Raw genomic sequence first — 12,123 nt, 5'->3', positions numbered from 1 at the left:
AATGCCCGACGCTCCTAGTGAGGAGGTCACTTAGGCTGCCCCAAACCGATGGCAAACTGCCAATCGGGATGTCAAATGCATCATGTTGGCCACTATGTCTCCGGACCTCCAAAATACTTTCTTTGAAAAGGAGACGGCTTATGAGATCATTTCTGAACTTCAGAATATGTTCCAAGAGCAGGCTCGAACTGAAAGGTTCTAAACCCACAGGCAGATCCTTGAGAGCAAGCTCAAGAAAGGAGAGTCAATCAGCCCACATGTACTTAAAATTATTGGATTATTTGAGAACATGGAAAGGCTTGACGCTGGTTATTCAATCGAGATGGCAATTGACATCATTCTCTATTCGCTGCACAAAGGCTTTGATTAGTTCAAGAAGAACTATAACATGCACAACATGGAGAAAACCTTCACCGAGCTTTATGGGATGTTGAAGCAGGCTGAGCAAACGCTCAAGGATGAGGGGAAGCATGATATGCTCATGGTAAAAAAAGGGAAAGCCATTTAAGCGTTCGGGCAAGAAGAGAAGCTTTAAAGGGAAAAAGAAGAAGAATTTTCCGCCTAAGTCAAGTGTTGCTAAGAGCGGCAAGGACAAGAAGGCAGCCTCTTCTAAATCCGAATGTTTCTACTGCAAGAAGAAAGGACATTGGAAGCGGGATTGCCTCAAATTCAAGGAAGATAAGAAGAACGGCACTGTTGCTTCTGTATTAGGTATTTTTGTTATAGACTTAAACTTCTCTAGCAAAACATCATGGGTATTAGATATCGGATGTGGCTCACACCTTTGTTCCCATGCTCAGGGACTAACGATAAATAGGAGACTAGAGAAGGGAGAGGTCGAGCTTCGGGTTGGCAATGGAGCCAGGATGTCTGCCGTATCCGTCAGAACTCTCAGTTTGTCTTTTCCCTCTGGGCTTGTTTTAGAGCTTGAAAATTGTTATCATGTTCCAAGAGTTACCAAAAACTTTATTTCAATTTCGGCGTTGGACGCCAAGGGATTTGAATTTCAAATAAAAGACAATAGTTGTTCGTTTTATTTCGATAAATGTTTTATATGGTAAGGCATATTCAAAAAATGATCTTTATATGCTTTCTCTAGACAAACAAGTTTATAACATTGATGATACCGCCAAAAGAGCTAAGACCATCGAGTCAAATCAAACCTACTTGTGGCATTATCGTCTTAGCCACATTAACATCAAACACATCAAGAAACTTTTTCATGAAGGTATTCTTGACTCATTTGACTTAAAGTCGTTTGAAAATTGCGAAGGATGTTTATAAAGCAATCATTCTCCAAGTTAAAAGAAAGGGCTAGTGACTTATTGGGTTTTATACATACGGATGTATGTGAACCAATGAGTACACCCGCAAGGCGAGGTAATCGATATTTCATCACCTTCACCGACGACTATAGTAGATATGGTTTGTCTACCTTATGTCGAACAAATCTGAATCTTTTGAGAAATTCAAAGAGTTTCAGAGTGAAATTGAAAATTAGCTTGGCAAGAAAATCAAAGCAATATGATCGGATCGAGGTGGCGAGTATTTAAGCCACGAATTCGACAATCACTTGAAAGAAAATGGTATTCTTTCTGAGTTAATACCTCCCGGAACTCCACAATGGAACGAAGTGTCCGAAAGGAGGAATCGAACCTTGTTAGACATGGTCCAATCTGTGATGGGTCTTAGTGAACTTCCTATCTCTTTCTGGGGACACGCACTTCTAACCATGGCACTAACACTGAACCGTGCTCCGTCAAAAGCTGTCGAAAAGACTCCGTATGAATTATGGACGAAGAAACCTCCACGGTTGTCTTTTCTTAAGATTTGGGTTTGCGAAGCATATCTCAAGAGATTAAATTCTGACAAACTTCACCTAAAATCAGACAAGTGTTTTCTTGTGGGATACCCAAAAGAAACCAAAGGGTATTACTTCTACAACAATTCCGAGAACAAAGTGTTTGTTGCTCGTGATGGTGTCTTTTTGGAGAAGGAACACCTTTCCAAAATGACAAGTGGGAGGAAAATCGAACTCGACGAAGTTCGAGAGCACGAGCAACAAAGTCAACCTAACAAAACTGACAATCGAAGTGCTTTAGAAGCAGCTGATGACATTGGTCAAAGTCAAACCGACAATGAAAATGCTCAACCTATTACCTTGTGTAGGTCGCAACGACCAAGATCTCAACCAGACAGATACCTCGGTGTTGTCTTAACCGAAGATCAAGACAACCTTTTTATGGATGGAGATGAGCCAGCGACATGAAAACAAGCTATGACGAGCCCCGACTCTGCAAAATGGCAAGAGGACATGAAATCCGAGATGGACTACATGTTTGAAAATCAAGTCTGAGACTTGGTTGATTTACCCAAAGGTTACACACCTATCGGTTGCAAATGGATTTTCAAGTTGAAAATCGACAAAGATGGAAATGTATCTATATACAAAGATAGACTGGTGGCAAAAGGTTACAAGCAAATTCACGGCGTTGATTATGATGAAACCTTGTCACCAGTCGCCATGCTTAAGTCCGTCCGGATTATCCTAGCAATTGTTGCATATTATGATTATGAAATATGGCAAATGGATGTCAAAACCGCCTTCCTTAATGGGACTTTGAAAGAAACTATGTATATGAAACAGCCGAAAGGTTTTGTTGATCCAAGCAATGCTGGAAAGGTATGCAAGCTTAGGAAGTCCATTTATGGACTAAAGCAGGCAAGCAGAAATTGGAATCTGCAATTCGATGAAGCCATTAGTAAGTTTGGTTTTATTAAGAATCCAGATGAGACTTGTGTTTACAAGAAGGTCACTGGGAGTGACATCGCAATCCTCGTCTTATATGTCGATGACATATTACTCATTGGAAACAGCACTAAACTGTTAGAGTCCGTGAAGGGCTAGCTTGGAAAGTGCTTTACAATGATAGACTTGGGAGAGGCATAGTACATTTTGGGCATCAAGATCTATAGGGATAGATCTAAAAGGATGATTAGATTGAGCCAAAGTACTTATATTGATAAGGTACTAGCAAAATTCAACATGGAAGGGCCCAAGAGAGGGCACCTACCCATGTCACATGGCATAACTCTCAGCAAGAAGCAGTGTCCACAGACACTTGATGAGCGAGAGAGGATGAGTCAGATTCCATATGCTTCGCTTATTGAATCGATCATGTATGCATGATATGTACTAGCCCGGATATATCGTATGCCTTGAGTGCTACGAGCCAATACCAATCAAACCCAGGAGAGGTGCATTGGACTGCGGCCAAGAATATCCTAAAGTACCTAAAAAAGAACAAGGATAAATTTCTGGTCTATGGTGGTAGTAATGATTTGGTTATTGAAGGTTATACCGACGCAACTTCCAGACTGACAGAGACGACTCTAAGTCACAGTTAGAGTACATATTATGCCTAAATGGAGAAGCGTTTATTTGGAAGAGTGTTAAGCAAAGCACCACTGCAGATTTTTACAACTGAAGCCGAATACTTGGCAGCTTCGGAAGTAGCTAAGGAGGCAGTTTGGATTCGTATGTTCATTAGTGAACTTAATGTTGTACCCTCCATCAAGGGTCCAATAGACCTTTATTGTGATAACAATGGAGCTACTGCTCAGGCCAGAGAGCCAAGGGGACATTAGAAGGTCAAACATGTTAAGCGGCGATTTCACATGATAAGGGAATGGAAGTCCGAGGGTGAAATCAAAATTTATAAGATTGGAATGGACAAAAATATAGCCAATCCATTGACTAAACCTTAACCTCAAGTGAAGCACAACAATCATGTTGAGGCAATCGAAATCAAGCATGTTGGAGATTGGCTTTGATTTCCCTGTATATATGTGTTTTAATTAAACTTGATGTCTTAATGTAAAACACTATGTTGAACCATTCGGTTTTGGAGCAATTAAATTTTCTGCAAGTTTATTATTACTCCATTTCTATTTAATTGTGGTTTAGAATTAAATAATGAGTCCATTCGATTTCTGAGAATATTCAAAACAGGGTATCAAGACCATGTCTTTGATAAAGAAACACCTGTTAAGTGAACATTGAATATTTAAATAAAAAACTATCCCTAATCAAGGTCATTTAAACGATGGACGATTAATGACCACTTAAGATTAGTGTGTAGTATGATTTATAGCACCGTTTCTTGTGCTACGAGGACATGATTGTCATAAATCATTTGCACGGGTATTGGTTTAGAACTATACCGGATCGACTTATGAGAATACTTTAAGAGATTTAAAATCGTCATAAGTAAGAGCTCATTATCGAGCGAAGCACGCTTTCAGGGTAAGATCATCTTTTTCTCTTTCTCTCTCTTTTGTTATTTAATTATGTGATTGCATGTTTAGTTGCTTTAATTAGTGGGCGGGTCTTGGGCGGGTTTCTATTCCGCGTAGTATCGGACACTACGAAACCCAACAAGACGTAGCTATTGGAATGCTGGATCCGGAGCAGAAGGGGGAGGTTGACATGTCCAATTTGGACTTAGTGCGGTATAAACTTCGCCAACAGCAGCACGACCAGGCTAAGGAGGTACAGACAATCTGTTCTTCTCTCTTTTCTTCTTTTTATTTTTTTTTATTTTTTTGTTGAGTAGGTGTATGGGAGGAAGAGTCCTTCCCCATTTTACTCGGACGCAATTCAACTTATTTTTGCACCGAGCTAATATGTTAGGAAAGATATCCTATATGGTTTCACTCGGACGCTGTCTTTTGTCTATGTTTGCCGAGTTGATTGGTTGGGAAGTTGTTCCTTCTCAACTTTACTCTGACACTTGTTCATTTCATCTGACTTTATCTTGTTTCTTTCAGGTGGCCACTCCTACTCCTCGGTCGAAGAGAAAGCAACCGGCTTTTACTTCCAAGGATGGCCAATTGTCTAAAGCTATGAAGACATTAGCCTCAAGGGCCAAGTCTTCCACCAAAGCAGCTAAGGTCACGCCACAGACTGATCCGAAGCAGTCTAAAGGAAAGCCACTCCAGCTGTCACCTAGTGGGGCTCCAAGCCCGTGGATCCGCAAACTGAGGCGGTACACGATGAGTCCGTCCATGCGGACGATGGGGGTAAGTCGTTCCCGGCAAAAATGATCGGTAACTCGGCCTCAACTCCACATGTCGAGGTAGTAGATAAATCTGAGTGGCAGAAAGTTGCTTCTTAGTCGGCCGAAGGAGAATGCGGCTGCACACAAGAGGGAGGGGATGAGCCAATACCCCCTCCTTCATTCAACCTTCTATATCCTCCATCTTTCTTGGATGGTAAGCCAAATCTTCGTACGGATGTTAACTTGTGTTTTTAAGAGCTTGCTTATTCATTCTAACAATTTTCTCGGTTATGTGCAAACATTGCCGAGGAGGTGCACATGAAGCTACCCGTCCAGTCGCTCATAGGCGCTGATAGTCAATTGGGAGGAATGTAGAGGCGTATATTGATGACACGATAGTCAAATCCAAGCTCTAGACGGATCACCTTGCTGACCTCCGAGAAACCTTCACCACCCTCAGGCGGCAAGGTCATGCTTAATCCCAAAAAGTGTGTCTTTGGTGTTGAGTCTGGAAAGTTTCTCGGATTCTTGATTGATCAAAGGGGGATAGAGGCCAATCCGGAAAAGGTACAGGCGGTGATTGAAATGAAGTCCCCCGCACTTTCAAGGAAGTCCAAAAACTTATCGGTCGTCTAGCGGCATTGGGGAGATTCCTCAGCCGTTCAGGTGACAAGTGCCTCTACTTCTTCCAGGCAATCAAGAATAAGACTAGATTTGAATGGGGGGACAATGCTGAGGCGGCATTCTAGAAATTAAAGGAGCACTTCCACTCATTGACACGGCTGGTCAGCCCTATAGCAGGAAAGGTTCTCTATATATACATGGCCGTCTCAGATCATGTCCTCAGTGCCGTTCTCCTAGCTGAGAGAGACGGCATTCAGCTCCTGGTCTATTTCATTAGCCATGTTCTTCGAAATGATGAGTTACGGTACCCCTTGGTTGAAAAATTTGGTCTCGCCCTGTTCATGGCCATCAAGAAGTTGAAACCATACTTCTTGGCACATCCGGTGGTGATCTACACAAATCAACCACTCAAGCGGCCAATGACAACCTTGGAGTCATCCGGTAGAATGCTCAAGGGGGCTATTGAAATGAAAAGTCTGGAAATCACCTTCGAACCAAGAAAGGCAGTGAAGGGTCAGGCGTTCGCTGACTTCATTGTTGAAATGACAAGGTAGGCTCAGCCGAACAATGTTGATTAGGTTTGGAAGGTTTATGTAGACGGGAGCTCTACTATGAACGGCTGTGGTGCGGGCATAATTTGCAAGTCTCCGGAAGGGGACAAATATGAATATGCACTATGGTTCAAGTTTCAAGCCTCAAATAATGAGGCGGAGTATGAGGCCCTGCTATCCGGTATGCGCATGTGTAAGGTGGTAGCGGTAAGGAAAGTTGACGCCTGCTCAGATTCTCAGTTGATCATTAGTCAATACCATGGTGACTACGAAGCCACCCATCCGGCTATGATCAAGTATCTGCAGGCGGTCAAAGATGAGGCCGGGACACTTAACGAATTTCATCTAAGTTAGGTGCCCAGTTTAGAAAACAATTAGGCGGATGCTTTGTCTAAATTGGCATCATCCACCACTTGTGATGCGCCTAGGTCAATCTTCTGGGAAGCCATGGAAAAAAGAAGCATTGAACATGATCCCATTGGAGTTCTTGACCGAAGCTCTACCTGGATGGATGCCATCCGGGATTATTTGGCGTACGACACTTTGCCGGATGCCTCTTCAGAAGCGGCTGCGTTGAAAAAGCGAGCCTCAAGTTTTGAAATCTACAAGGGGGAGCTCTTCAGAAAGGGTTACCTCCAGCCGTTGCTGAAGTGTGTTAACCCTGAAAGGGGAAAAGAGGTTCTAGAGGATCTGCACTCGGGCTTTTGTGCATCACATATAGGCGGCAGAACTCTAGCCAAGAGGGGCAGACGGCAAGGCTACTTTTGGCCCACTCTTGAGGCAGACGCCATGGAAATGGTAAAGAAGCGTGACAAATGCCAAAGATTCGGTCGGCTCATACACCGTCCGGCCACAGACTTGACGGCTATCTACAGTCCGGTTTCATTTGCAAAATGGGGCATGGACATCTTAGGTCCATATACACCTGCTACAGGAGAGCGGAGGTACATCTTGGTGGCTATAGATTACTTCACCAAATGGGTTAAAGCAGAGGCGGTCAAGGGCATTAAGACAAAAGATGTCATCTCCTTCATTTGGAGGAACATCATCACCTGGTTTGGGGTACCTATGTCTATGGTCTTTGACAATGGCCCTCAGTTTGAAACGCCTACCCTCAAGAGCTGGTTGGGAGATCAAGGGATCTCACATTGTTTTGAATCAGTCGATCGTCCCCAAGCAACGGCCAAGTTGAAGCCTTCAACAAGCTCATCTCATACGGCATTAAGAAGAAAATTGAAAGGGCTGGCGGTCTATGGGCAGATGAGTTGCCTCACATCCTATGGGCCATCAGAACAACTGAAAAAGGGGCAACCGGTGAAAACCCATTTCTCATGACATACGACACTGAAGTCGTCCTGCCAATTAAGCTTTATAAGCCAACTCTCCGAATCATGCTCTATGATGAAGAGGCAAATTGGGAGGCCATGCGTCTAGCATTGGATTCACTCCCGGAGCGTAGGGGCAATGCTGCCTTGTGTCATGAGATATACCATTTGAGGATGACGAGGGCCTACAACAAAAGAGTACACAAACGGCCCCTCAAAGTGGGGGACTTTGTGCTACGAAAAATGGAGGCAACCCGTAGGGCAAATGAGCAAGGGAAGCTAACCCCTAATTGGGAGGGCCCCTACCGGATATTTGAAGCTAACTCCAGACGGCAGGCAGCTAGCCAGAACCTAAAATGTAGATAACTTGAAAAAGTACTACTTCTAAGGATTTGTAAATTTTTTGTAAATAGAGTATATTAATGAAAGAGTACTTTATTTCTATTATCTCTTGTATAAAGTCCCATCTATGCAATGCACAATCGGGCAACTACCAAGTCCCATATGTGCAATGCACAACCGGACAACCTTCTGCTCTAAACTGAGTAGAAGGCTAAGTATCGAACTTAGCTATTCATAAGGCCAATGGCCGAACATATTTTAAACCGCCTGCTCCAACATGAGTAGGCATCCGGTGACGCCCATTTGGGTGAATTCGTCGAAGAGAACATCTCCCTTCCGGGTGGTACATTGTTCTACAGGTCATAACTCAAACGGCTTTAACCGACTGTCTAGGTTAAAGATAACTCATGGCTTTCCGAATGATCAATCGAAATCAAGACACAACCGAACGTTGCTTCAAGGCAACACAGACGGTCATATAAATCTTGATCAGTAGCCGGCTTTTGCCAAAAAGCACTACAACCGGCTACAAACTCAACAAGCAAGGTCAAAACCTTAGCATTTAATCCACAACTTGATTATGATGCATACGTCTGGCCAAAGGCCGTCTGCATACCAACCAACGGCACTGCCGGATACCCAAAGGGTAATTTGCAGTCGGTTAAAAGAATAATCTAGGTTGGCCTTAGCCGGCATCGCCAGCTAATCCAACTTAGTAATTCTATTTTAAAAGAGGTCAAGGGCCGTCTATCTATTTGACCGGATGCTTATATGGACGGTTGCCTGCTTAGAGTTGAAATTACAAGCAAACAACCGTCCAGTGGCAGGCAGAGCCAATGCATCCAGCAAACCGCATGTATCAATTCAAATCGCAAAAAAGAAAGATTTGTACAAGGCAAAAATTGAAGCAAATAATATCAAATCAAGGCAAAACCGACTCAGTTGACAAATATATATTAAGTTAAAATTTTCAGCCGGACCTACGTCCGGGGAAATAAGATACATGCTTAAAATACACGGCTCGCAGGCCGAAAGTAGAATTAAAGAAGAGCAAAATAAGGCTAAGGTTGCTGCTGCTGCTGCTGCTGTGACGGCTGCCCTTGGCCTGAGAGAGGAGCCTCTTGAGTTTGCTGGGTTTGGGCTTCGCCAGCCTCACCCGGCACCAGCTCTTTCGCTTGCTCCTTCTCCTCCTCTGGGATGCCGGCCCACTCTTTAAAGGGTGTTGGCTTCTCGGTCCCGAGAACCTGGGCATCAAATACCCCAGTCGCATATTTGTACCGCAAGTTGAAGAAGGCATAGTCTATGTCCGGATGGATCATAGACCAAGCTATCTTCACGCGCTCTTCGCAGTCGCGCTCGTTCTCGGTGACCAGTCGGTCTTGTTCAACCGTCAGCTTGTCTTTGTGCTCTACCTAGGTCTGAGCCAACTCATTTTTCAGCCAGTTGACCTCAGCCCGCAACTCGGTGTTCTCCTTATCAGCATCCCCCAAGGCTTTAACGGATGCCTGAAGGTTCTTGATTTGGAGTTCACAGTCGGCTGCCTTTTTGTTGGCTGTATCAGCAGCAGCCGTGAGCTCCTTGATAAGCTCCTCCTGTTTCATATCCCGGCTTTTAGTTTGGATTTCATACATAAGGGAGTTATATTGCGTAACATCAATGAGTTCGATTGCCCGTCTCTGGGCATCCTTTACCTCCTCTTACTTTTTCCGCAAGGGGACCTTTATCCCATCTACCCTCAACATCACCTGCAAAGTCAGCCAGAAAGAAGTTATTTTTTCAATTACTCTACAACCGACAATGAACAAAATGGCACAAAAGCACCTCAACCGGTGAATTACCTCAACCAGCAGTGAGTTGATGCGGTCAATGTTGACCTAGTTTATACCCGGTACCACCTCCTTTTTGGACCGGGTAAGGGTCCTAAGCATTCTCTCGGCATAGTTTTGCAAATCCGGCCAACGAGAAGAGGCATCTGCATCATGAGATTTATTGGTTAAGTACTAAGCATATGCAGCGCCTATATTCTGCCGGCTGCCTGAAGAATCCCCTAACTGGGTAGCTTGGGACTTGAATCGCACAGGCCCAAGCAGCCAGGGGGATCAAAGGTGAGAGCAGTACCTTAATTTTAGGGCTAAGGGGTCACACCACCCCCAGCCGCATTGGAATCGTATGCTACAACAAGCACCCGGCTTGAGGGAACCTCGAGCTCCACAGTTTTGGCCTCAGCCGGCCCTCAGGAGCCAGCGGTCTTCCGGCAGAGGCAGGGGCAGCCAGAACCCTCCGGCTTTTAGAAGCAGGTTGGGAGGGCTCCACTCCCGGCCTTTTCATCATTTGTCTAATGGAGCGAGGAACATTCTTGCTCCCCGTCTGCAGAAGAAAACAAAGCAACCGGTTAGTATCAAAATGAGCTACAAACAATACAAACAATAGAGAGATCAGCCGGTGCTTACCTCATCATCTTTGGCCGCCAACTGGGCCCTTTTCTTCTCCATCTGCTTCTTCCGGATTTCAGCGGCTGACTTAGCCGGAGTTTTATCTGCATTTCCAGTCCTTTCTCTGCAAAGAAGAATAAAAAATCAGAAACTATTCAAGCATCATACAGGCGGCAAAAAGTGCTGGTTAACAGTCAACATACGTTTACTCCAAAAGGTGCTAAGGCCACAGCCGGGTGTTTGTTGTAACGACGCAGCCGGTGGTTAACAGACGGAGAAGGGGAAGAGACCATGTTAAATTTTCTCTTCTAGCTGCTCCACTTAGACGGCTTTTCTAGCGTCATCATATATCCCGGTTGCGTGGTCAATGTATACCACGCATTCCAGGCGCCTGGGGCACGACTGAGGTAATGCATATGTGCAAACGCCTCCCAGCTAGGTGTTATTTCCTGCATCTCGCAGGCGGAGATGTATCCAAGAATGTTCACCCATGAGTTGGGTGTTAGTTGCCAGACGCCAAGGTCGTCACCCCTTAAAATGGCCTTTATTGTGTTGTGAAAGGGGAACCGGAGACCGGCTTTGAACGCCGCCTCATAACAGCCGAAGTAATCATGGGCATGATCCAAGTCGTCATCCCAGACGACGGCTGCCTCTACAGGCGGCACAACAATCTCCCATCCTTCCCCAACCGGGCCCTTTTCCAAAAATGCCGAAAGGGTGGCGTTTAAAGTGACCACGTCCCGGACGCTCATATGCGCCTCTGTTGGATTGTTTATTGAAGGCCAATTATATGCCTCCTCATCCTCTTGAGGGGCATCCGGCTCCATGGTTGACTCAGTGGAGTCGGATTGCTGGACGGTCTCCTCCTTGTCTGAACTCTCGGATTCCTCTAAGATCTCATCTCCGGGCGTGCTAGGTACGCCCGGCTGGTCATAAGGTACATCATCAACTGGAGCTTCGGCTGAGTCACCTGACTGATACTCGGGGTCTATAGCCGTCCATCTAGTTCGAGCCATTCTGTCCTGCACATGAACAGAGACGGTCGGATTCGCAAAAGAGTAAGGGTGGTCCAAACGCCCCCAGACGGCATCCCCAGTCCTAGATTCAGCCATGTCCGGTGACCGGTTGACAGCTTCCCTAGGCCGTGTCGTGTGTGTGTTGAGTGAGTCCATTATTCTCTAACAATCTATACAATCGGAAAAAACTCAAAAACGTTGCAAGGGGCATAGACGGTACCTTGAGGTTGTAAGAAACTTTGAAGACGGTAGACTTGCTTAAGTTAGCAGCCGAAAATCTTCTTTGTTGCTTGAAGATGCCCTAGATGGTGTCCCGGACGTACCCCTTTGAAGAGCAACTGAAATTTGCAAAAGACCCAACCGTTTCTCTAAAATGTGGCTTGAAGATACCCTAAACGGTAGTGACCGGCTGTGGGTGTATTGAGAGTTGGAAAAAATAAACGGGTGGTCAGGCGGTTTTGAAGAAAATGGCTTGAAGATGCCCCAGACGGTAAAGACCGGCTATGGGTATATTGAAAGCAATAGAAGAAAATTGACTAAAGTTAGGCGGTACCTGAAAGAGTTGAGCAAAGAGCACTCAGACGGTGTCTGGATGAGTGTGGAAAGAAGAAGTGGTTGAATGCAAAAGCAGCCGGTGTCAGAGCTTTTTCTCTCAGGAAGTTTTTGTGAAAAATTCGTAAAGTGTTGAAATGAGAGGAGGAAGGCTTCTATTTATAGAAGGAGGCAGAAGGCAAACCATCACCTCCCCTTCAAATTCAAATTCGAAATTCGAA

This window comes from Chenopodium quinoa, unplaced genomic scaffold (assembly GCF_001683475.1).
Source record: "Chenopodium quinoa cultivar QQ74 unplaced genomic scaffold, ASM168347v1, whole genome shotgun sequence".
Taxonomy (NCBI): Eukaryota; Viridiplantae; Streptophyta; class Magnoliopsida; order Caryophyllales; family Amaranthaceae; genus Chenopodium; species Chenopodium quinoa.
The sequence above is the reverse complement of the archived record's forward strand: the minus strand, read 5'-3'. Positions refer to the sequence as shown.